The 26,695-nt window shown below is 35.8% G+C and overlaps 1 long non-coding RNA gene across 2 annotated transcripts in view; it reads right to left on the bottom strand.

Moving 5' to 3' along the window:
* Positions 1 to 1,488: 1,488 nt before the first annotated feature.
* Positions 1,489 to 26,695, bottom strand: part of LOC121397144 — a 31,240-nt gene continuing 6,033 nt past the window's right edge. For both annotated transcript variants that reach the window (XR_005963498.1, XR_005963499.1), the window contains 2 exons: positions 5,231 to 5,305; positions 1,489 to 1,991 (listed from right to left, as the gene is read on the bottom strand). This is a non-coding gene — a long non-coding RNA (uncharacterized LOC121397144). The remainder of the gene's footprint in view (positions 1,992 to 5,230; positions 5,306 to 26,695) is intronic.

The raw sequence follows: 26,695 nt of genomic DNA, 5'->3' as shown, positions 1-26,695 counted from the left end.
TCAGATTACCGTATTGCCCAAGTGAAGGCGAATACGCAGAATATAGTCATTGCCACAAGGTTTGTAGTCGAGACCATGGGAGCAGTTGTACATGGGGTATGTTTTGTTAAAAGTGGAGTGAAACATTACCGGTGATGTTGCTCATAACAACCAATCAGACCTTTGCTTTTGTTGAAATCTAATGGCTGATTGGTATTTCTGGGCAACATCAACTGTAATTATTCACTCCACTTTTTACATAGCACGATAAATAGGCAACATATTATGAATGTGTTTAGCACTGTTATTAATAGTGATTTAGATTATTTTGCTTATTCATTTGAATGAACCCTACACCTTTCATCCCTAACAGTATAGGGCTCCCTTTTGCAACCCTACAATTGCACATTGTGTGAGGAGCATGGAAGTGTATGCACAGGTCGCATTCCCTGTGACAGAAAAAATATCTTAAGCCTTGTTTACCTGTGCATCATGTTGTGCAAAGTGCAATTTTTAAAAAAACCATTTGCTCCGCTTTTTACCCATAATAAAGCATTTTCTTCCCAGATTTCCAGCATAATTGCAGGTACCCTATATATTTAGAGAAGTGATGACATCAATTCCATTGCACCAAGGCATTTGATGTTACTAATGATATAAGTGTATGATATGCTTAGTGCAATCACTAGTAACTCTTGACACAAGTATTGTTCACTGTATATATATTGTATATAACGAATATATATATATATTTATTATAGTCCAACGAACTACAGCACTCAAGCAAACAAAAATAAGGTTTATTTATTATTTAATTTTATTATATATATTATATATATTAACCAAAAAAGGGTATTGCACTTGTCCAGGAACTAGATATAAGTGATTTATTAAAAAAGGATTTTTTTTTCAATGAATCATTTATTTTCACCAATACCTTTTTTGGTTTATTTACAAGCATCCAGGACAGCTGATCTATATAGTAAAGAGTAGTGCTCCTCTCTGTCCCATTATATAAATATATATATATATATAGTGGGATTGTAGACATAAAGTAAAATAAATTGCTAATGCAAATGGTAATTATTGGTACTTATGATATAAAATTATAATAATTGTGTGTGTGTGTGTAATAAGACCTTCTATAATAATAATGATATATTATATATTATAACAAATAAACTATATATATATATATTTATATATATATATATATATATATATATATATATATATATATATATATATATATATATATATATACATATATATATATATATATATAGGTTTGGTATTTCTGGATGCTGATGGTGTTTTGCTCAATATGAACATCCATTAATTTCTGTATTTCTCTTGTGCTGCTTCTGAGGGAGCCACAGTCATTGAGACAGTCCCACACATCATCCCATTAACATCAGTAGGCAGACAGAGTGCAGCTTGTGCTTCATTTAACTCATCCATATTAATGGCTGGAAATATGAATCACCCTGCAATGAATCACATAGCATGTGGAAAGCAAACTTTTTGTATTTTATAATTTTTCTAACAGGTCTCTTCCTCGGGCTCTTAATTCCCTCCCCTTAAGAACACAAAAGCAATTAACAAATAACCTGTTTTAACCCTGGACATCTGCCTGGGAGATTTTAAGCCTAATTTCCCCTTTTTTGTCCTCGTCAAGAGCCTGTGAATAGTGTCAGGTCCGGATTTAAGGCAGAGTTCCCAGCTCAGGCTGTGCAAGTTGTCTTTAGCCTTTATCCTCAGAACAAAAGCACTAACAGGTTGGACAAAGAAGGTTTTTTTCTTCCAGAGGAGAAAAACTAATGTTTAGACCCCAGGCAACCAACTCGGGCTTGTTTGTCTCCCATTCTCCCTCCATACAAGGGCACACGGATTCTTGCAGAAGAATGTCTTATTCTGCAGGGCTCCCATTCAGCGGTCTCCCTGGGAAGTCACACCTTGGGCTGTCATCAGCTGCACATACACCGGCTATGGAGGTTTGCCTTCAGAAATCTCTGGAAACACAAGAACGTGGCACTAAGATATTGTTTTCTCACACAATACACAAACAGGAGCAACATCTTGTTTTATCAACGCTATTCCCTGACGGCTGACCAAGAACTGGAAGAAGAAGGTCCTACAGAGTTTCTACACCACCTTTAGAAGGATCTCAACTCACTAGCACAGCACAGACCTAAAGTTCAGCTATTCAACTGGAGGTCTGCAGAACATATGTGGCCCTTCCAGATATATTAATTTCTCCCACCCTTTTACATAGACATTTATGGATGACATCATAATTATAGATATACTGTTATTTTCAAACATACAGTCTGGGAAATAACTAACCCACTACATGTAAAAGAGCAGAACTGCGCTGACTTAATTGGTATTATGGAACTTGCATATACCGTCTTATCCACATATAAATGTTCTTTACCTTAAGCCAGGGCTGTCCAAGGGTTGATGGAGTCTAGATAAGGGTAAAAAGTTATGCTGCCTTAGTCTGCCAAAAAATATATCAATATATAGGAGGCAGTCTTCTATTTATCATTGACATTACTGCTACTCTGGGAGGCTCCTGCTTTCACACCCCTAAGGGCAGCTCTGCCTTAGGCTTGCCATCATCATCAATCTTCTACCCCTTTTTTGTCAGCCTAATATTTTTCAATTGCAACTATTTATTGAAGTCGTATTTTATGGCTCTCTTAAAAATGTTTCTGATTCAATGTTTTTCTTTTGTGACTGCTTTAGGTAGTACTAAAGGTATACTTTTTTTTAATGCAAATTTGAAGATTACATTTTTGTTTTTAAATCATCTTCCATAACCTTGTAAAATAATGGTATTTTAATAGCATTATTCTGATAGTATTTCCATTCTGATCAGAGGGACATGGCCTATGTTAGTGATATAGGGCCAGTTAACTGCAGAGGCTGGAACCATTATTATTATTATATTACAGAATGCCTAATCTGCAACCATCCAGCTATAGCTGAACTACTAGTCCCACTAACCTACTATAGGGAGCTGAAGTTTGACTGCAGCTGGAGGTCTTGTTGGACATTCATGGTATTTCTATGCATATATAAATATAGGAAATCCTGTTTCCTCAACAAAAATAACAGACCGCACACAACAGAATTTACTTCAGTTAGGCAGTTAAATTTTTTTTTAAAAATGTTGTGTATATGCTTTCTTTAAAATAAATATCTGTAATCTACTACCTGCCTATAATCTGCCATTGTCCTCTACATACAAATTGGCCCTGACTCAATAAGAAAGGGTAAAAATAGAAACTCCAAAATTCACTATAAGGTGCTGATTTATTAAGGGTTGAATTGAAAATTCAAATTCAAATTTTTTTTATGGTTAAAACTGTCAAATTCGACTAGGGAGTTATCCAAACTCAATTCCAGATTTTTTTTAAAATTTGAATTTGAGATTTATCATACTATATTGACTATTCGCCACCTAAAACCTGTCGAATTGCAGTTTAATTCAATGGGAGAGGTCCTGGGATCAATTTGGAGATCTTTTCAGCCTTCCTGACATTCTGGTTTTTTCTCCAAATTTGAGTTCGCTTGAGTTTGATCAAATTCGATTCAAATTTGATTCGAGTTTTCAGGTCGTTTAAATTCGTCCGAGTTGGGAAAAATTTGATTTTATTAATAAATTTCGATTCGTCCAATTTCTGGGGGTTTATAGAAGTTTTAAAAAAACTCACATGAATTCGAAAATCGACCCTTGATAAATGTGCCCCTAAATTTTAGCTAAAATGCTTGGGGAGCAAATGACATCCAAAAGAGATATTATAACAATATTCCACCTACTTTATATGTGAAATTAACACCAAAAACAAAATTCAGGCTTGGATATAAGGACATTTAGATTTATTAAAAAGGGACCATGCTGTTATTGCACAAATACCCATATGTGTGTGTGTATGTATATATATATATATATATATATATATATATTTTTTTTTTTTTTTTTGATATTTCCACATTTTTTAGCAACATTAAATTAACAGCTGAACAATATAGAAAGACTACCTTTTTAGTGAAACTTGCTCATTTAGGCTCATTTGCTAAATTACACCAGTGCAGTATTTTATAACCTTGAACAGAGTTCTGTCTCAAACCCTTCTGCTTTTAGATTGCAAGCTCTTTTGGGCAGGGCCCTCTTTGCACCTTTTATCAGTGCAGAATATGTTGGTGCTTTAAAAATAGGTGTTAATAATACAGTTAATAATACAGTATTAAAAATAATACTATGCTAATTGTTGAATGGTTGCTATGGGCAGTGGCACTGGTTCAATTGAGAACCTATGCTAGCAAACAAGCCACATTATGTCCCAGATTTACTGAAGGTCAGAATTTTTACATTTTTAAGTATTCATTTTATTGTTCCTTAAAAAAAATCTTAAATATGGCCTGTAACACTAAAGTCAGTATAAGGACACAGTGTGTGTGTATATATATATATATATATATATATATATATATATATATATATATATATATTTATATGAGAGGTATTTTTTTGCTTAATAAAACAATGCTTCGCAGGGAAAAAATATGAATATCCTTTCTGGGTGATAAATGAAATTTTTCTAAACGACATAATAATGTAAAATTAGCCTGGGTTAATGTTTTGTGTGTATTCTGAAAAAAAAAAAGTCACCAAACTGCTACGCAAGCTGCTGTTAATCTCTTTAATTGCAGGAAAATGGCATTATATTTAGAAACACATCACTTGTGGGAGAGAACTTAAAACGTAGTGCAAACCTTTTAAGCAGAAGGTCCAATGGTTAAATAAATAAATCCGCATAAACGTCCACATTTTGATGTAAATTTCCTGCTATCAGCTACAAGGGCCACAGCCTCTTTAAACAAACACTTCTCTCCCATGAAAAATGAGATTTTTTTTTTCTTCCTTTCCTGCAGATCATTGGCTGAAATATAAGTCGGGCGATGGAAGGATTGTGGCAGCGCAAGATGTGTGTGTGTTATATGCATTTCAGTGATTGCAGGATTACATACAGCTCACCCCTATGGTATATCTATTACTAAACAAATATCCCCGTTTGTTTTAGCCACAATCTACTTTGCTAGGCTTTAAATGGTTAAATCGCTCAGAATCATTGATGGACGGAAATAAAAACGAATCCTCCTGAAGTGTGCTTTGATTTTATTTTGCCTATAATCAAGAGCACGGGGGGACTGACCACAAGCAATACAGTTACAGATGTACCTGTGTTACTTTTCGTTTCACATCAACGAACGAGGGATCAACATTTCGATTGCCTTTTGTGTCCTCTTCTGCAAGCTGGGATACCATTAAAAAAATAATAAATGACATTCAAAATATATAATGTATAATATATATATATATTATTATCAGGATAGCGTAAACAAAAGATAATTCGAGAAAATCCAACGTTTCAGTCCATGGTGATCTTCCTTGTTTTCCCTGAGGAAGATCACCATGAAGTGATAGAAATGATAAATTTTCTCTAATAAATCGTTTTGCACTTAGTCCTGATGAGTGTGGTACTCTATCCTAATATATATATAAATAAACCTTTAAACTTTGTTGTTGGAATACCTTGGTGTGCTGTCTCCTTGCATTGTCTATCTGTTTCTCTTTGACTGGCACCCAGGTTTTGATTTTGGCAAAAGGTGTGCGCTTCGTATTCTCTTCATATATATATATATATATATATATATATTTTTTTTTTTTTATTTTATTTTTACTGTGCATTTTAAAGATATATATATATATATATATATATATATATATATATATATATATATATATATATATATATAATATAATATAAATAGATAGATAGATAGATAGATAGATATGAGACATTTCAGCCACTATCAGTAATATTTCTTAAGGAAAGTGTGTGTGTGTGTATATATAAATATAGTAATCCCTATTTCTATACTGAATTTTCAGCAGAACATGGTACCATTATAATTTACGCAGCCACTGCTAATGCACAGCTCCGATCTAATTAGCGCTGTTAGGGGTCTGCCAGACTCTAGTAGACAAGAGAAGTGCAGGGAGCATTTCCCGGGATCTCTACCTTATTCCCAGGCTTATTCAGCCCGAGGGTCTCTCTCATGCTGAGCCGATGGGAAAAATCCCTGCTGAATGGGCACCCACTGGCTGCATAATCGTTCCCTACAACTACAACTATTCCCTTGCTCACAAATGCGGCCGGATTACATGCAATTGTGTTTGTTACCCCCATGGCTGCTTTGTACTAAAGACTGTACAGCACACCAGCGATCCCATTTACGAGACGAATAACAAAAGTGTGGAGATCAAGTTGAGGCAAAAATAAACAGAGGGAAGGGGGAGTGAACATGGGCGCTACTGCTAATCTGGGAAGACCTCTTCCTTGGTTAAAACCTGTTGCACGAATTGAGGACACAGGAACCTCCAGTGCATGTCTACCTGCCCTCTGCTTGCTTCACATTGCTCTTAGCACTGTCAATGCAACGCCATCCTGTTAACTACACTCCAAACTGGAAAGAAGCGGCTATGTAACAGAAATTAAAATGTTTCAGCATTATAAACACTTTATTTCTTTTTTTTCCCTATATAATTATATAATAAGATATATTATACTGTTATACCACAGCTCCCAGGAAAGGATTCTGGGAGTTGTAGTGCACATGTTGCATTTAATATCATGCCCCACACACATAGAGTACTTTTTAGGGTTGGGGGCCACACCGGCACTATGCAACCCCTCTGTGGATTTTTGTATGCCAGTGATCTAAGACTGCTGGCACCCATTGCTGGGGCCCCCAGTCTGTTCCCACTGCAATGAACAGCCTCCATTTTGGCAGTTAGTCTCTAGTGTTGCCATTAGCATTAGGTGTGCAGTTTCATGTGTGACAGTGATGGGATATTAAGCCGCTTCATATTCAACTCAAAGCACAAAGTCCAGGAAATGCACATAAAGGATAATTATGGTAATAACTAAGAGAAACACATATATTGCAAACTATTGTTGTACATAGATAGGACCCTTGAATGTGTGTAAAGAGATAATAAAATGATATATATATATATATATATATATATATATATATATATATATATATATACAGTTTTATTTTAATCTCTTTACATGTGTGTGTACAAAATAAATGTTCATATATATAATGTACATATATATAATATATATATTATTATATAATAATATATATAAATAAAAGTATTTTGTTCTTTCTAGTATAATCTAAGAACCTAGAACTTACAATATTTGTAGGCAAAAATTATCACGAATTTGTAGACTATTAATATAAATGACTGCAAATATCCACAAATTGATATTTGTTGTCCCTAAAATACAAAAATCCATTTAAACAAAAAAAAATCTCCTTCCCAACAGCAGGCTCAATTGCTCGACCTGTAGTGTTACCGAAATAAATATGATTGCAGCTCATTATTTTACTATGTAATATAAGACAAGTACAAGGAGCTTGCAGCCCAATATCACTCAGACATTTGTATTGACTCTGCACAGGTAAATATCACACTCACAGCTCTGGACTCTAGGAAGAATAAATGTGAGCTAGAAATTAAGTACCTTAAATATTCAATAAACTAGATAGATAGATAGATAGATAGATAGATAGATAGATAGATAGATAGATAGATAGATAGATAGATAGATAGATAATAGATAGATGATAATAAAAAGAAAGATATGCAGCAGATAGATAAAAAGTAGATGTAAAATTAGATATAAATAACTATCTATAAAAATTGATACCAACAATAAATAAAATAAATAGATCAATCTTTGATTCGATAAAGTATTTTTTTAACACAAAGGTATTTTGTTGTGCCTCAAATGAAACATAAATGAGAGAAATTTATCGAGGGGGGAGACTTGCAACTGGGCCCTCCCTTTTATGCACTTCAGGCCCAATATCAAGGTCAGTCGATTCAACCCAAGTCGCTTGCCATGATCGGTTCTTGTTTTTGTAAAGTGCGTTTATGAAATGCATTTAGCAAATGAGATGCTGGGAAAGCAGCGTCCCACAGCAGCCAAATCAGATGTGTTTGGTGTGTAATTATTAGTAAACATCCGATTCAATTATACTGAAGATATAGACATGTTACACTTGGGCAGCCCTCCCCTTCCTTGGCATAAACAAACAAACAGAGAACTCTGGAACTGCTCGGCAGTAGCGTTACGATTAGTAGCAACTGCACATCCCTGACATTTATGGCAGAACTTGGGGGGGGGGTTAGTATTTAACATGAAATGTCAGCGGTGCATTTGTCATTCTCTGCCTTTTAGCATCAGTTCCGTAAATTACATCTATTGTCATGATATACATTTGTTTATCGCAGCAATTTGCCTTGCCAATACCATTACGTTAAATAGCGTTGCAACAACTACGATTGCTCTAATCAATCAACTCGATACAACGACTATATACAATACATACACACACACAGAGCTCTCTCACCCTGATCACCGCTCATCTATCCTTGCGAGCGCAACAGTCGTTGCAGAGAGATCGATGCGACTCCTGCCAGACTGTCAAACCCCTATCAAAGACACAGATATAAAGCAGTAGCGGGGGATCATTCTGTGTAGGGATTCCGAGATAGCTTGCCCTTCTCTCCACTGAAAAGCACTAGCTGGAAAGGCAAATGCCTTCAAATAGCTCAGGCATCGTGTGACAATAACAAGCGATATCAATTATTACTGTATTTTTGCTCTCCAACAATAAAGATTGTCTCAGAAATTATATATAAAACGGACTACACTAATACATTTCTTTCTTCTCATCTATATATCGTCATATAAAAGGCATGCTATGCAATTTATATTTTGCCGTGTCTTTTCCAAACAGGGTATATAGCTAGATACACTGATGGAATATATACAGAGAGGTACATATTAGCGGAATATGTGTGTATGTGAGTGAGTGAGTTTGTGTATATGTGGATATATTTATATACAAGTACAGGCAAAATACACAAATCATACTACCAAAAACAAAAAAAATATGTATATATATATTTCTATAGATATATATATATATATATATATATATATATATATATATATATATATATAGTCCAAAAGCCTTCAGCACTCCGTTCACCATTTTAAAGTGCGCTCATACATATATCTCAAAGAAAGTAGGAGCACACCGGTTGAAAATGTTGAAAAATTAAAAAATATTAATTTTATGTATCTATTTTAAAAACAGGCCAATGATTCAGTCTCCATCTAAGACCTTTATCAAGACCTGACCAGGTCTTGATAAAAGTCTTAGATGGAGGCCAAAACATTGCCCTGGTTTTAAAATGGATAAATAAAATTATATATATATATATTTGTTATATATATATATATATATATATATATATATATATATATATATATATATATATATATATATATATATATATATATAGCTATATATATTATATATATATATATATATAAATATATATTTATATTATGTATTATTATAGTATTATCAATAGTATTATTATATATTATTATTTTTATAATATACAATATATATATATATATATTTATATTATGTATTATTATAGTATTATTTTATTATATTATTATTTTTATAATATACAATATATATATATATATATATATATATATATATATATATATATATATATATATATATATATATATATATATTAAGGAAGGAATTGTTGCTTACATCTCTTTATATTTATTCAGTGCAAAAGGACACAAATGACAATGGCAGCCCCATTCTCTTTAACTCATTGTCTTCCAGAACATGCCCAATTGGGGGTGTATCAGCCATTCCAGCAGCAGGTGGGATACTAATGTTAGCTCACAGCTCTGCTCTGTTCCTCCAGGCAGAAGGACATTGCAATAAATGTATATTTTAGCTCCCCTACAAAAGGCTGACTCCCTCCTCTTCCTCTCATTTGCCACTCATCATTTCTTTCGATCTCTTACCCCCATCTTTTTTTTTTTTTTTTTAAAGGAGAAGAATAAAACCAACCTTAGTTTTCCTTGCTCATTATTTCTCCTTTTCCAATACTGTATTGTCGTTATTTGTCCCTCTCATTAATCCTGTCTACCTGATACAGCAGCTCACTCCATCTATTTATCTATTAGGCTTGCCTCTCCTAGTCTCTGGGCTATTAGGCACACAAGGGGCCACTAGAGGTGACTCTTGTTCCCTGGGCAGCCAGCAGCAAAATCCATTCTAACCGTGACACCAATGATCTCTCATCTGGTACAGTGTAACCAATCACAGTAGGGCCAGCAACAGCTACGCACTGTATAAGTCTTGTATTTAAGACTATTTCCCTCACCCTTGGTAGAAAGAAAATAAAATATAATTATAAGCAACTTCACCAAATACAATAATAAAAACAAATCCGTAGTTTTAATTTATTTGTAAATCGAATAAATATGTTATGTTCTCTTCACTACTAGAAATAATGTAGGGGCAGCCAGCTGATAAATGCACCAGGAGAACTGACTCCTGCTACACTGTTTCAGGATTCAGAGCCAGCAGTGCAGTTACTAATAAACAGCTTTCGACTGCAATAACATTCACAAATAACTTTCAAAGCTTTTGAAAAAAATATAACTAATGTATATTGAAAGTTGCTCTTGTTTGGAACCCTTTGAAAGTATCATTAATAGGAAAATAAACGCGCAGCTTTTTCCTATGTGACCTTATATTTCTTATTCAATTTTGTTTTGTGATAATCACCTAATTATGTTCATGGGGTTATAATAAAACTTTCATTTAAAAGCCACAAGGATTTCCATTCATCTGAAGCTAAACTGAGACTCCCTTAATCAGCAGGGGCTGTTGGGAGTTGTAGTTGAACAGAGGCGGGGTGGTGCGTCCCTGCTTAAGATTCATAGGACGGTAAGCACCTCAGATGAGTTCTTTATGAAACACATTTGCTGGGTTTTGTATACAAACATGATTCAGATGCCTCACTGATCAGAGCAAAATTGTACAATTAGGCCCCAGACACACAGATTGTACCTAATTAAGGTGCCTTATTTCTGATTGATGAGAAATGCACCGGTGCTGTGTGTTTTATCTCAGCCAAACAAAGAATCGAAATGAGTTGTTGCAACAATTAGCTGTGGGAAGCACAACACCACACAACTCCATACCAACTCATTCACACACACACAAACACACACTCCCCGTGGGTTGGCTTAGCAGAAATACACGGCTCAGAAGCTTAGTGCCAGGGAAATGCCAGGGGGTATGGTATTGTGACTTCCCTACTAATATGAATCTGGAGAGAGGGATGCTGCAGGGTTGGTTCTTACGCTGCCAGTTAGAATGATCTGCCAGTTAGAATGATCTGCTTCTGCAGGACAAATTGAAGTGTATTGGAAGTAATAAAATCGGCGCAACCAAGTGGATTAGAAGGGTTAAAATCGATGTAAATTACAAAAGCAAGTGTGTTTATCTTTCCTTCCAAGACATGAAACAATCCACTTAGTCAAACCAGTCAAGGACACAAACAGCCTTTACTTCTCCTTTAAAGAGGAGGTCTGCTAAATCCATCGAGTGTAAAGTGCCATTTGGGTCCCCTGGATCCTTAGTCTCCTCCTCCGTGTCCCTAGTCCCTGTATTAATCTTTTTGTAACATACAGGGCTGTGTATTCCTATACTGAACCGCAACATCAGGTTGTCAGGGGATACTGCTACTTGTAGTGCTAAATTGCTAACTCTACACATTGAAATATTGTTTGGATATTTAGGGGCAAATTTACTTATTTACTAACGATTTTTTGTTCGAATCGTTCGATTCGAAGTCATAGTCGAAGGTCGAAGAAGCCCCTTCGATGGTCGAAGTAGCCAAAAAAAACATTCGAAATTCGAAGTTTTTTTTATTCTATTCCTTCACTCGAGCTAAGTAAATGGGCCCCTTAGAATTTAATAAGGTTAACTTTATTTAAAAAAAAAAGTTAAAAGTTGGGAGTGGAATGCTAATATATTGTTCTGGATCCTCCTGGACTTCTATAGCAAAAACAGTAATATAGTTATCTGCCACCCTAAGGGTGGGCTTAAACAAAAATAGCACTCTGTGGGGGTAATACTTAAAAAAAATAAAAGCCAAAAGGCATTGGTACTTATTTGAATAATAAATATGAACTTTTGATTTGTTAAAAAGGAAAAACAACACTCAGGGGCAGATTTATTAAGGGTCAAATTTTCTATTTTTTTTTTATGGTCGAAACTCTCAAATTCGAATTGTGAATTATCCAAACTCGATTCGAGTTTAAATTTGAATTCATCATACCCTGGCCCTTTAAAAACTCAAATGCGATTATTTGCCACCTAAAAACTGCCAAGTTCATGTAAAAGCCAATTGGAGAGGTCCAGGGACCAATTTGGACGTGTTAGTAGCTTTCCTGGCATTTAAGTTTTTCTCTGAGAAAAAACTCGAATCGAATTTAATCGGTTCGATTTTTTATTAAATAACCTCCCAATCGAATTTCGAGTATATTCGAATTTAATGGAGTTTAAAAAAACTCACATGAATTCGAAATTTGAGCTTTGATAAAGGTGCCTCTCAGTACAGTACACTCATTTATTTATGACTTGGGCAGGATAAGATGTTGGTAAAAATTGTTTATCCTATTGAACAGCGAAACAATGTATTTCTCTCTTCTAGGAAATCTCTCCTTCCTATTCTCTACCTTCCCTCCCTTAGTCCTGCAAATGTTGTGGGTTATTAATGAATCCTTTGGCAAAAGTACAAGTATATTCAGCTCTGTTTACCATAAACTTCTTACAGACATGTTAACACAGTATATTAGTGCTTGGTTTATAGGTGGGCAACAGTAGAATATTTAGAATTATTAACAACAACAAAAAACTGTGATTCCCTAGCATCTACATTGAATGCAGTGTATCTTTGGATATTGTCGTGCAAATAATGTGTATTAACCAATAAATGCTGAAATAGATTGTTACATAAAAAAATGAGAAAAAAAAATACAATGAAACGATTTTATATTTCTATCCCATTAAATAGGATAAGATGGCAAAACTGGATAAAATTGGTAGTGTTCTCTATTTCAACTTTTATTATGATTATGTATGTATGCATGTAACTTTATTATTAGTAGTAGCAGTAGTAGTAGTAGTTGTAGTACAGGTATAGAATTCGTTATCCAGAATCCGTTATCCAGAAAGCTCCAAATTATGGAAAAGCCGTCTCCCATAAACTCCATTTTAAAAAATATTTAATAAATCATCCAAATATTTAAAAATAATTTTCTCTGTAATAATAAAACAGCTACTTGTACTTAATCTAAATTGATATATAATTAATCTGTATTGGAAGCAAAACCAGCCTATTGGGTTTATTTCATGTTTACAGGATTTTCTAGTAGATTTAGGGCATGAAGATCCAAATTACAGAAAGACCCGTTATCCGGAAACCCCCAAGTCCTGAGCATTCTAAATAACAGGTCCCATGCCTGTAGTAGAAGTAGTAGTAGTAAATGTAGTTTATATATATATTTAGTAAGCACAAGCTCTGATATCTTTAACTATAATAAAAACTTGCATTCATAACTGGAAAAATAACCTGGATTTTGAAAGTCAAATGCAAACGGAAAAAATGACTTAACAGTTCTACGGAAATGCCGTTAACATATTAAAGGGGAAATTAACCCTCCCCCATATTAGTAGTAGGAATGCGCAATCAATGTTCTGTTTATGTTTTTTCAACTGTTTACCAGCTTCAATATCCATATGGGTAATTTACAAACATACCGGGGCAAACGTAATAAAAGTCGTTAACGGAAAAATATTTAAAACGCAAAAACGCATGCCCTTGTGCAAAAGAATTTTCCTTTGCACGAATTTAATTAAGCTTTTACAAACGCGGAAAGTGTTTAGTGACCACTAAACTGGGCACATGTGCACAGGGGCAGTAACCCATAGCAACCATTCAGCAATGGTTGCAATTGCCCTTTTTCTGCCAACTGCAGGTCAAACAATACAAAGTACAAATCCGATTGGTTGCCAAGGGTTACTGCCCAGGTACAAATTTGCCCATGTAAAAAAGCTTCTTACTGAAAAATATATTTTGTTTACTGTTTATTTTTTTAATTTTTCCAAAAAAATTTCAATTACAATTAAAAGTTCTACTGAATGCACAGTATACAGGTATAGGGATCCATTATCCAGAAACCTGTTATCCAGAAATCTCTGAATTACGGAAAGGCCATCTCCCATAGACTAAATTTTATCCAAATAATCTAAATTTTCAAAAAATTATGTTCCCTTTTCTAATAATAAAACCGTATTTGATCCAAACTAAGATATAATTAATTCTTAATGGAAGTTAAATCAGTCTATTGGGTTTAATTAATGTTTAACTTATTTTTAGTAGAGTTAAGGTATGAAGATCTAAATTACAGAAAGATCCATTATCCAGAAAAGCCCAAGTTCTGATAACAGGTCCCATACTTGTACAGAAATAGCGGAAAGGTGGAAATTAAGAAAAAGAGGGGGTGGAGGAAGGGAGGAGGGTGGTATTATGTTCTAATACGGAGGTTACTCACAGTACATGGGGACAGTGAGTTTCAGATTTCAAATGAAAAAGTTATTTTTGCTCCAAATGATTATGCAACTTTTTTTAACGAGTGCAATGGAATGCAATAACAATAATTTGCATTGCTTATTTTTTTATTCTTATTTGTGCAAAAATATTTCCTAAATTTTTCCCATAGGTTTCAAATTACTATTGCTATTAGTGACAAGCAACTTATACTACCAGATGCATGGTCCATAGGGCTGATTTACAAACATAGGTGCTATATTGCACAAGTGCAGTTACCAAAAGCAACCAATCGGGTCTTTACTTTAATTTTCCAAAGTGTGGTTATTCACTGCTGCAATTTAGCATCTATGTATGTAAATCCTCTTTTAGATGTACTATGATTTGGGGGAAAAGTTCATGTTCTACACTTTCCCGGGAAAATTGTTATCACTGGATTAGAGTGGGTGATGTAAACACTGTTAATAACTATAATTATTTGTTCTATTTAAAGTATGGCAGCTTCAAGAATGAAAGAAACCCAGGCTTACATTTGTAGCAATGCATTGACTATTTCTATACCTATTGCCTTATTTCATTTAAAATAAAGGGGGCGGGGGCAAAATGGTGGTAATGAAATGGGGCAATCATATTTATTACCCATAATATCATCAGTATCACGGCACACAATATTTCCAATTGCTAGCTCTTGGGACAAAAATCTGAGATTCAATAAATGAAAATGTTTAGAATAAGCCTCAGAATGTATTGGCACGTGTTTTTTCAATTAAAAGGAAAATACGTAGGGGGAAAAAGTGCCAATAACAGCGGTTTATATACTATCCAGAAAAAAACACTTAATTCCCATTTATATGCTAATTGCACAACACTGGAATTAATGAGGTCATATTTTTCCCTTCTATATTAACTCCCACAATCCAATCTGGCGGTGAGTAATTAATGCACATTCTGCCATACGAGCTGAATATACAGTTTCCATAGAAAACTTACTTTTATTGTATTTATGAAAATGAAGTAGATATTGTTAAAGGAACATTCACTGGTTCCTATTTACAGGTCATTAGCATAAAGGGTTGTTTCTTCTGATTATGATATTGGATCTATTATACAGAAACCCGTTATCCAGAAAGCTCAGAATTACTCCCATAGATTGCATTGTAGTCAAATAATTCAAATTATATTCCTTTTTGGGTTTAATTAATCTTTAAATGATTTTTCAGTAGACTTGGGGGCATATTTATCAAATGAATTTCGAATTGAAAAAACTTCGAAATTCGAATTCAAAAAGACCAACCGAAATTAAGTTGGTTTTTTTTAGGTCTAATGGGTCCGTTTTTGGCAAAATTCGAATCCTTCAAATCAAAGGAATAGCGCATTTGATCGAATTCGATTCAAAGTTTTTCCCAAATGACTCCAAATAGGTTCCAGGAGGTCCCCCATAGGCTAAAATAGCAATTTGGCAGGTTTTAGATGGTGAATGGTCAAAGTAAATTTTTAAAGACACAGTACATAATAAATTTCGATTTTTTTCCGAATTCTAATTGAATTTGGACTATTCCCTAGTCGAAGTACACAAAAAATAGCTTGAAATTAAACGTTTTTTCATTCAAAAATTCACCTCGACCTTTGATAAATCTGCCCCTAAAGGTATGGAGATCCAAATTACAGAAAGATCCCTTATCCTAAAAACCCCAGGTCCCAAGCATTCTGCACAACAGGTCCCATACCTGTATATATATTAAGCGTTAACATTATATTTGTGATAATATTCATTACCTGATCCTGCCTGATATAATGCTGTTGGCTTACACCCCTGATTCTTAAACTTGGATCTACAACTTCCAGCATGCAATAACCCATGATTACATACTAAAGATTGCTGAGAGTCAGGCAGCACCTAGGAGCTGAAGTTAAGGAACAGGACTAGTGATTGGCGAATTTGTCCCGTTTCGATTCGCCGTGAATTTTTTCAAAACGAGTGAAAAATTTGCGAAACATCGATTTTGACGCCAGCAACAATTCGCCGTCGACAAAATGGGCGCTGGCGTCATAGTTGATTTGACTGAATTGACGCAGCAAATTCACAAATTTATTAGTCGGCGGGAAGACGCAGAAATTCGCCCTTAATTTGCGCCTGGCGAATCAATTCGTCCATCACTTAACAGGACCCTAAAGCATTATCATTTTAGAAGAAATAAGGATATGAAAGGAATATTCCCAGGTCCCAATAAAATCACAGGAATGGGAAGTTTTGTGGCCGTTCAACAGTAACAGAGAAGGAAAGCCAGTAAATCCAGGTTGGGATTGAAGTAATGATCCTGACTGAAGTGCCTTTTCCATTATCATTATTTATATAGCTAAAAACAAATATGTAGTTAAGTATGCAGACTTAAATACATTAGTGATCTTTATGAGATAAAGTACAAGTAACCATGCTATTTCCCAGGAACGGGATTCCTCTGAGAGGCATTTTACCATGTGGATGTAAGGCCTGCTGCTGTTACACAGTGGGGTTGGGAGTCTGTATGTAGGGGGAAAATTAAACTGACAGTCACAGAGGGTGGTGACAGCCAATGAGGTTGCGAGTCAGGCAGACAGTCAGGGTGTCTATATGAAACACCCAGCCTTATTAGACTCATTTCATACACACACACACACACTGCTTGTTTAATAATCCCCCCTCCCTCCCTGAAACAGAAATAATAATATGTTATTTTTCACAGTACCAAAAAATTGATTATTTTACATGTAAATTAAAATGTGGTCACGTTGTGTGACTGTTGGGTTCAGCAGGTAGTCCAACAGTACAGAGACAGAACCGACAGAGGATACTGATTTAGAGAAGAATGGAATTGTACAGATCTAGTGGATACAACAGAATAGACTGAGCAGAAAAGAGGATAAAAAAAAAACAGTGGGAAAAAAAAGGTTAAAAGGGGGCAAAAGGGAGCAATGAGGGTTAAGGAGAGGATTAAGGAGGGAAGGATCTTGGCCGTAAGAGCAGATCAAACTCACATTTGTAAAATATTGTTATTTTTTCCTAATGGGGAAACAGTGGATACCCTTCTGTTTGATCTATAGGTTTTAGGAAGAGCCGGGAAATTGAACTGACACCACTTTGCACTTAAACAATGGGATTTGCTCTCAGTACAAGTTGTTTGTTTAACCCCACAGATCCGAACACCCCGTCGTACGCTTTACGCACTCATTAAAGCGATTATTCACGAGCTGTCGAGTGTTTTCTGCTTCATTCACAAAGATCAGGCTTAGGCCCCTGTGAGCTGAGCCCTTGGTATCCAGAGCAGGCCAGGGAAAGAAGGGAGTCTGGGTAATGCTCTCATCCTGCACACAAGCCTTTTCCACAGGTTACAAGGCAACTGCTCTTCACTCCCTATCACTTTGGAGATTGTTTACTCCAACTGCACACAGAGTCCTGCCCAGTGAGTGCATTGCCATAGTTCTGTTAGCTTTCTGCACGCTTGGTTTGCTTGCCCCATTGCACAATGAGTAGATTGCCTGGTTAAAACAGAACCTCAACCATGACAATGCAAACCTGTTCAGACTTATTAGACTGAGAAATGAGCTGGCGTTGTGTACACAATGAGAAGTAACATGGAGGCCAGAAGAAAGGAATATTAGTGTCTCAAATAATAAAATAGAAATGCCTGTGACACCTGGAAAGCACAAACCTGATTCCTTAAGGCCTTAAGTTATAAAAGTTAGTAAAAATAATAAAAACCCTAGGAATGGGTAATATGTTTAGAAGTTCTTTTTTAGGGTGAACTGACAGAGCCATATTTAGGGGCTTCCAAGATAAGGATGAGGGCCTCAGGTTCCATTAATAGTAGTGGGCTGTGGGATAGCAGGTACTGTATAGTAAGGAGAGATGGTGCCTATAGTAACAGTGGGATAATAGTCTCTGGGAAGGGTCTGTGACTGTGGGATAGCAGGTATAGTAGGGAGAGATGGTGTCTATAGTAACAGTGGGATAATAGTCTCTGGGAAGGGACTGTGACTGTGGGATAGCAGGTATAGTAGGGAGAGATGGTGCCTATAGTAACAGTGGGATAATAGTCCCTGGAAAGGGACTGGGGCTGTGGGATAGAAGGTATAGTAGGGAGAGATGGTGCCTATAGTAACAGTGGGATAATAGTCTCTGGGAAGGGACTGGGGCAGTGGGATAGCAGGTATAGTAGGGAGAGATGGTGCCTATAGTAACAGTGGGATAACAGTCTCTGGGAAGGGACTGTGACTGTGGGATAGCAGGTATAGTAGGGAGAGATGGTGCCTATAGTAACAGTGGGATAATAGTCCCTGGAAAGGGACTGGGGCTGTGGGATAGAAGGTATAGTAGGGAGAGATGGTGCCTATAGTAACAGTGGGATAATAGTCTCTGGGAAGGGACTGGGGCAGTGGGATAGCAGGTATAGTAGGGAGAGATGGTGCCTATAGTAACAGTGGGATAATAGTCTCTGGGAAGGGAGTGTGGCTGTGGGATAGCAGGTATAGTAGGGAGAGATGGTGCCTATAATAGCAGTGGAGATAATAGTATATGGAAGGGATCATGGTTGTGGGATAACAAATGCAAAGTTTACCCTAGTACTGTAAACTATAGCAACCAATCTGCAGTTTGTTTTACAGTAGTTATAATGCAGTTAGACTACTGAGAACAATCATTTGACTAGCTGCCATAAATTATAATTCTAAGACCAACTTTGCCCCAGTGTGAGAATCACATGTGATGGCCTAATGCTACAGTGTGCAATGAAGAGAATCCATAAGTCTACCAGCTGGTGACCAATAGGCAGAGAGGATCAGCTTGGGTTAGATGCAAAGCTCTGGCAGTTTCTGATCAGCAAACTGCGTCACTTAAATAGAAGAAAGGAAATATGCTCCTAAGCAAGCAGTCAGGAAAGATTATTCGTAAATTTAATGTAATTACATTATTCAGAATGCTTGCACAAAGTGTTTGATTCACCAAGAGAGGTGGCAATCACGGTCAGGGCAGAGGCAGAATTAATACTTTCCCTTACAAAAGTGAAATCCCTCAATTAACTTAAATATCTGGTTTATAAGTGATATTAATGCCAAAAATAGTGTCAGGCCAGCATGAGAAATGGAAAACGTGTTTAATTAAAAGGGGATGAACCTATTGCTTTGCATGATCACATTTGAGTATTTGTATGTATGCACGTGTCTTTAATTTAAAGAAATATTATTGATTATTGGCCACTTTTGTACTGTTATAATATGACACATGAATACCCACAGTGCAGGTACCTGTGCTTTTCACTGTATATTGTGCCATTTAGAACAGGTGGTTTCAGATTGAAGCAAATGATCATTCCTTTAAAGCACTAAACTGCTAAGTAAGAATGGCATGTTTCCAGTGAATTGTGATGGGCCTCAGTAGCTATGGAGTAAGGGTAGTGTTAACAAGTAATTTATGTTTGCCCATGGAGAGGTCTAGGAAATGCAACCCCTATATCAAATGTGTATATATATATATATATATATATATAGATATATATATATATATATATATATATATATATATATATATATATATATCTCCTTCTTATTTTAGAATAAAATCTGAGTCCCCTGGCACCTTTCTGCAGTCAGAGAGGCACTTTAGAGAGCCATGGGCTCCAGTGCATAATATCATTCAATAATATCATTCAATATCAAAAAAGTTGTCCTGGACAGATTTAAACCTAATATCTGAGTTTAGCAAGGAAGCAATACTACACTGCCTGCCCATGTTAGCTAAAGTGTAGAGTCAGGATGCATTGATTTGTGCTTGCAAATAAATCATCTAAGCTGCTCCACAATGAGAAAAGACCCCACTCTCCCACCCATAGTTCCTTTATTTTTCTGTATTACAAAATGTACCACGCTGTGTATCCTACTAGTGCTATATCAATACAGTTATAAATACAGTGGTGTAACTATGGAGGAAGCAGACCCGCCCCTGCAGGGGGCCTGGATTGTGGGGTCTGATTCCTCTATAGCATTAAATCCCCTTCCGGTGGGGAGGTTATGGCAAGGGAAAGGGGGCCAATTCTGGGCACATTGGGTGCTTCTGAAGATTTGTTTGGAGGGGGGGGCTGACAATCTTGCTATGCTGCTGTATATATACATGGGATGGGCATATTGTAGAGACTGGGTGTGAATTGGTGCTTAATTTGGGTAAGAGGAGATCAGTGCAAGATTGGGGTATCTGGTCCCACTTTAAACCTCACTACAAGGGCCCCCTGCTATTGAGCACTCCCTACCTCCATTGCTAACCCGCCATGTCCCTCTGCCCCACTGCCCCTTTGCACCTTATGGGTCAGGAGCCTCCATCCTTGTGTGTCACTAGCACTTACTCTTTGGATTTATTTATTGCAATGTTTTCCTCCCTGTTTGTACTATTACTGTATTGTATAAAGGTACAGTGGCGCTGAGAATACAATTAACTCTATATAAATACATACATACATTATCTTTAAAAAGAAGCCGAAAGCTTTCCCCAAGCCGCACAATCAATGGCGCACATCTAAGGTCTATTACATTGTGGAAACATTTTCCGTGTACGTCTGTCAAATACCTTTTCACCTAAGAGAAAAGAATTCTTTTTTTTTTTTTTTTTTATTTGGGGCATGGCTGCCGGCTGTAAAGCAAAGGAATATTAAAATAATTGATTAGCTGAGCTGAGAATCAACACAGGGAGGGCTGCCGGGAGGAAATTCTCATTCTTACTTTGTGTTCAAATAGCTGAGCTAATGGCTTTTGCTGATCGATGAGGGAACAGGTAATTTCATATATGTACAGCCAAGTGACATTTCTGTGCCGTTTCTGCCATAATAAACTGGGTAGGTGTATTCAAACAACTGCACTGTATTTACTGCATCGGGGCCACAATGACTACTGCTGATTTTCCCTTCTTTGTTCACTGGCCTCGGATTATTCTTTCCTGACAGGCAGTATGAAATATGGTAAATTAGATATTATGAGCGAGCGACGCTCCACTACATCTTCTTTGATAGGGCACGCTTCCCGGGCAAACTCACCTGCTGACCGTTTCAGCTGACAGTTTAATAAGCAGAAAAAAAACCCCCACAGAAAAAAAAAAGAGCTCAGTCACAAAGAGAGAAAAGCTGGATTGGTGAAAGGGTCCTGGGGTGGGAAACTGGGAATTGAGATGAGGAAAGAGTTTACAATTTATCAGACTACATTAAGACAAACCGGACTTTCCTAAAAATTTCTGCTAAAATGTTTCCAAATGTCTGCTTTGCCTTTCTTTTGCCAGCAATACCCTCGATATGATTGTTTCCCTTGCAGAATTTGCCTATTAAATGTTCTTTAGGCTCACTTTATAACAGAAATAGAATTGTAAACCAGATTTGGCCTCTCCTTTATAATTATGATTATAGATTTTATTAGCATGTATTTATAAAGCGCCAATATATTCATTCTGCAGCACTCTACAATAAATGGGTGTATACACTGAACATACAGATTACATACAAAAGTACAAGAGGTAAAAAGGCCCTGCTCAAAAGAGCTTGCAACCTCCTGTGAATGAGAAAAAAATTTAGATGGCCTACATTTACTAAACAGTGGTAAAAATCAGCATTTGTAAAGCATGTAAATTGTGTTTTTATCTCATGAATATGCACTTCTAAAGCACTGACATTTTTTGCTATCAGTTGGGTAGGAAATTGCAACTAAATGTAATATTACCAGGCTATTTGCTAAGCTTAAGAACATGGTTTTAAGCAATAAAATAGCAAAAATAACACCAGATCAGTGCTGGTTATACAGAAAAATGTAGTAGCACACACACATTATCTATCCTTTTACCTATCTAACTATCTATCTCTATCTATCGACTTTATATCTACAATCTATTATCTATCTATCTATCTGATCTATTTATTCTACTTTTTATCTATCTGCTGCATATCTTTCTTTTTATTATCATCTATCTATCTATCTATCTATCTATCTACCTATCTGTCTGTCTGTCTATCATCTATCTATTTATCTCTCTCTCTATTTATCTATATATAATCTAGATAGTGGGCAATAGTGGGTGACTACAATTAACCCTTTTTTATATCCATATTTTCTGTACCTATAATGCATTGTTAAACACATTTCCAGTGCTTGTATGCTTATAACATGCATTATTAGCAATGGAAATAGCAATGGAAATATGGGCCAATAAAAACTGTCCATTTCTCTTAGTGAATTGGTTGACGTTTCCACACTTTAAGAATGAATTTAAAAATGAAAAAAAATTGCCTTCTCTCTGTCCATCAGTGGTTTTTGGGTTTTGGGGGGAGTGTTCAGATCAAGACCACTTTGAAGTTCAGGCTTTGGTCAGGGTTACAGACATAAGGAAATCGTCTTGTATCTGTGGCTGCAGATGTGTTCACTCCATATCTCACCTTAACTGACCTCAATGCTAGATTCCCAGGTGTATATAGGAAAGCAAACTTCTTTCCAAATTTCTTCCTAACTGCCCCTAAGCCTGCCCTCCACCCCTAGCCTCATTATCAGCTCCCTAAGGGTAGCCAGCCCTGCAGTTTAACAACTACCATAAACCTTTTCTGGGGAGCTTTTTATGGACTCCATTCACTATTCTCATACAACCAGTGGTAATAATATCTACTACAAGCATAATAGGCTAGTACCTCCAAGGCATTATGGGAGAGTTCAATAAATATAATTTACTGGAAAGTGCTGCGTAACTTGCTGGAGATATATAAATATGACATAAAGATGAAAGCAGTGCATTGTGGGTACTCAAATTTAAAATGCGGTATATTATTTTTATTACAATGGGGCTAATAATATTACATATCACATTTAGCGCTAATCACCTCCTCCAGCCAGGAGGAAAAAGTTAATAGAATTCAGAATTCTTGCATTTGATTGTAAGCTCTGTGGCTAAGAGGAGTAAAATTAGTTACCATTACACATAGAACAAAATATTATTTAGCATCAGCCTTATTTTGGGCTCAGGTTAGCAGTATTTTCTCGCTTTATGCACGTGCCATAATAACATATTTAATTGCATGTGAAGCCATTTAGTTGAATTTATTGGCTGCCTTATCAAAATAAATAAATACAATATATATATATATATATATATATATATATATATATATATATATATATAGTAGGATGCTGGCACAGCTAGTGTAGTAGGGTAAGGTGCCTGGGTGCAAAGCTTAAAAAGTTGGATACAAGCACGACAGAAGCTTGCACTCACAGGACTTATGAACAAAAAAGGTGTTTATTCGAACAACAAGCAACTAAGGTTTCGGCTAGGTCCCTAGCCTTTTGAGACCTAGCCGAAATGTTAGTTGGCTGTCGTTCGAATAAACACCTTTTTTTGTTCATAAGTCCTGTGAGTGGAAGCTTCTGTCGTGTATATATATATATATATATATATATATATATATATATATATATATATATATATATATATATATATATATATATATTATGTCGGTACAGTGAACGCACTCCTCCCGGATATATTTTTGTTGATGGTGGTGCGTTGGTCAAAGTTTGATAATACAATCCAGTAAATGGACCCGCACTCGTTCATATTAGTGAAATAAATGTGTCTTTATTCACAAGTTCATTTCCAACGTTTCAGTCCTCTCTGGGACCTTTTTCCCAGAGAGGACCGAAACGTTGGAAATGAACTTGTGATTAAAGACACATTTATTTCACTAATATGAACGAGTGCGGGTCCATTTACTGGATATATATATATATAATATATATATATATATATATTATATATATATATATTATATATATATATATATATATATATATAAACAATATAAATTATATTTTTTTTTTTACACATTTAATTAAAAAAAATTGGACTTTTATCCTATGCAGACTCAGATAATGGGATGCCCCAGTGTCCATGGCATGTGCCTTTTGTTCTAATTGTTAAGCTTTGTAAAGTTTATTTGTACAAATACAAGGCAAGTGCAGGGTCCCCTAGGATGGACATTATTATAAAGATGAGGATATTTACATCAGAAAGCCAGGATGGCAATGAATGATATACTACATTATCCTATATTCCTTTTACATAAGAAATATTGCTAAATGCACATGCATCCTTCCTGCCTAAACATAATGTGTAATGCGATTTCATGGAGAATAGTATGTCTTAATAGATTTACTGGGGAAGCTATCTCAGTTATCTCACATAGCTACATTCTCTTATATTTTGTATTACAGCAAGAGAACTGACAGATTATTTTGATGCAGAGATAGCAATTATCCCTTTCTCTTTAGATACAATGCACATCGTTTCAAGCGCCTTGTTCTGTTACAGGAAAAATATCTACAAGAGAGAGTGTTATCAAATACTTGCTATATCTGTCTGTGGCCAAGTTATTATAGGGACCCTTAAAACAAAGATTTTGTTCTGTAAGGCATGGCAGAAAAGTCCCAAATTCTACTCTTGTATTGGGTAAAAATGTAGATTTCTAAGAATGGCCCTGCTGAAAAGTGAAGGCTGGTTACAGAGAATATCACAGATCGTCACCCACTAGAAAACCTGGGCATGAAAAAGCGCAATGCACTCTGATTATGCAAATAATTTATTTGTTTTTAGGCAAATTGCCCCAGCATTGGATTACAGTTGGGTTTATAGACTGCAAAATAAATCTGACCCGGAATGGAAAGTATGCACTGCTACAGATGCAAACCACTGAATCAGTGGAATTTGTGCATCCTGGAAAGAGAGCAAATCGCTCCCGATCTGCTTGCTGCAATTTCCGATCCCATATTACAGTAGCCTGTCGGTGTGTCTGCTTTGGTTCATACGGGGGAAGGGGGGTAAATAAATGAATTTAAAAATCAAAAATTACGTTAGAAATTACGATTATACGATTTGTAGCTGAAGCTGCAATTTTTCATAAATGTGCACAACAGCAAATAGGAAAATAACTAACATCGCATGACATTAGAGAGGCTGAATGTAGAACATCTGCGACAAATGCAATGGCAGTCACTTGTGTAAACGAATATTGCAATTATCAAGGCTGCACTGATCCTTCTCTAACCCTGCCAAATGCATTTTTTAATATCTTTCTGTACACTGGGAAGCTACCCGGCAGGTGTGATAGGAATTGTAGTTTCGCAAAAACGAATCACTAGCCCTGTGATATAGTAACTGCGGTTGATAAAAGATTCTCTGTCTGTCAATTCCACCCTATGCTTGAATTATTTCTACCAAGCTTCACATATAAAAAATAAAATGCACAATCATTTTTAACTATATCTTGGAAATACAAACACACACACACATATATATCTGTCTATCTTATAGCTGACAACTTTCCACAAATTAGCAGGACTTTCCAAGTTTCTAAGGAATATATCTAAGTATATTTGCTCAAAGATTTATTTCAGCCGGTGATGGTATCTGCTTTGGTAATGGAAGTTTGTATCTTTCTGCAGAACCACCATGAAATTCTGTGGGTTTAATTAACCACAAGAAGGAGACTTTTTATTATCACTTAATGCATTTTCCATGTCAGCGGAAAGACCAAGAACCTAGGAAAGTACAAATATCTAATTGGTGTCAAAATAATATTCTTAATTTAAAATTATAAACCAACCCCCATGTGTATTTCTAACTGGAAAGTGCAGCGCTGAAAGGAATACTGTGCATTGACAGCCAAAACAACAAAAAAATGCTTCTTGGAGCTCTATAAATAAATGTTTGATTTATGACGAATATTCGTAAATAATTATGCTTTCTAGAAGACCAAGCACAGCCCTCCTGCTCTAATTACTTGGAAGAAAATAAAGCAAGGGTATATTCATTATAAAAGAACATCGTTTGAAATATTCCCTCCCTATGGTGGTTTTGTTATAATCGCACCCATGGGCTCAGCACCTTTCTCGTGGGATTGCAACTGCAACAGGAATTATTTTACAAACAAGCAGTGTATATTGTATTGTTTGGTGCGAGGGGCAACAGACTGGCGCCAAATAGCCAGCTCTGGAATCCCTTGTTTGTTTGGGCAATTTATATACTGTGTAATTATTTCTGGTGACATCATCATATTCGTT

The sequence above is a fragment of the Xenopus laevis genome, chromosome 8L (assembly GCF_017654675.1).
Source record: "Xenopus laevis strain J_2021 chromosome 8L, Xenopus_laevis_v10.1, whole genome shotgun sequence".
NCBI lineage: Eukaryota > Metazoa > Chordata > Amphibia > Anura > Pipidae > Xenopus > Xenopus laevis.
Note: the sequence above shows the minus strand (reverse complement) of the source record. Positions and strands in the feature narration are given on the sequence as shown.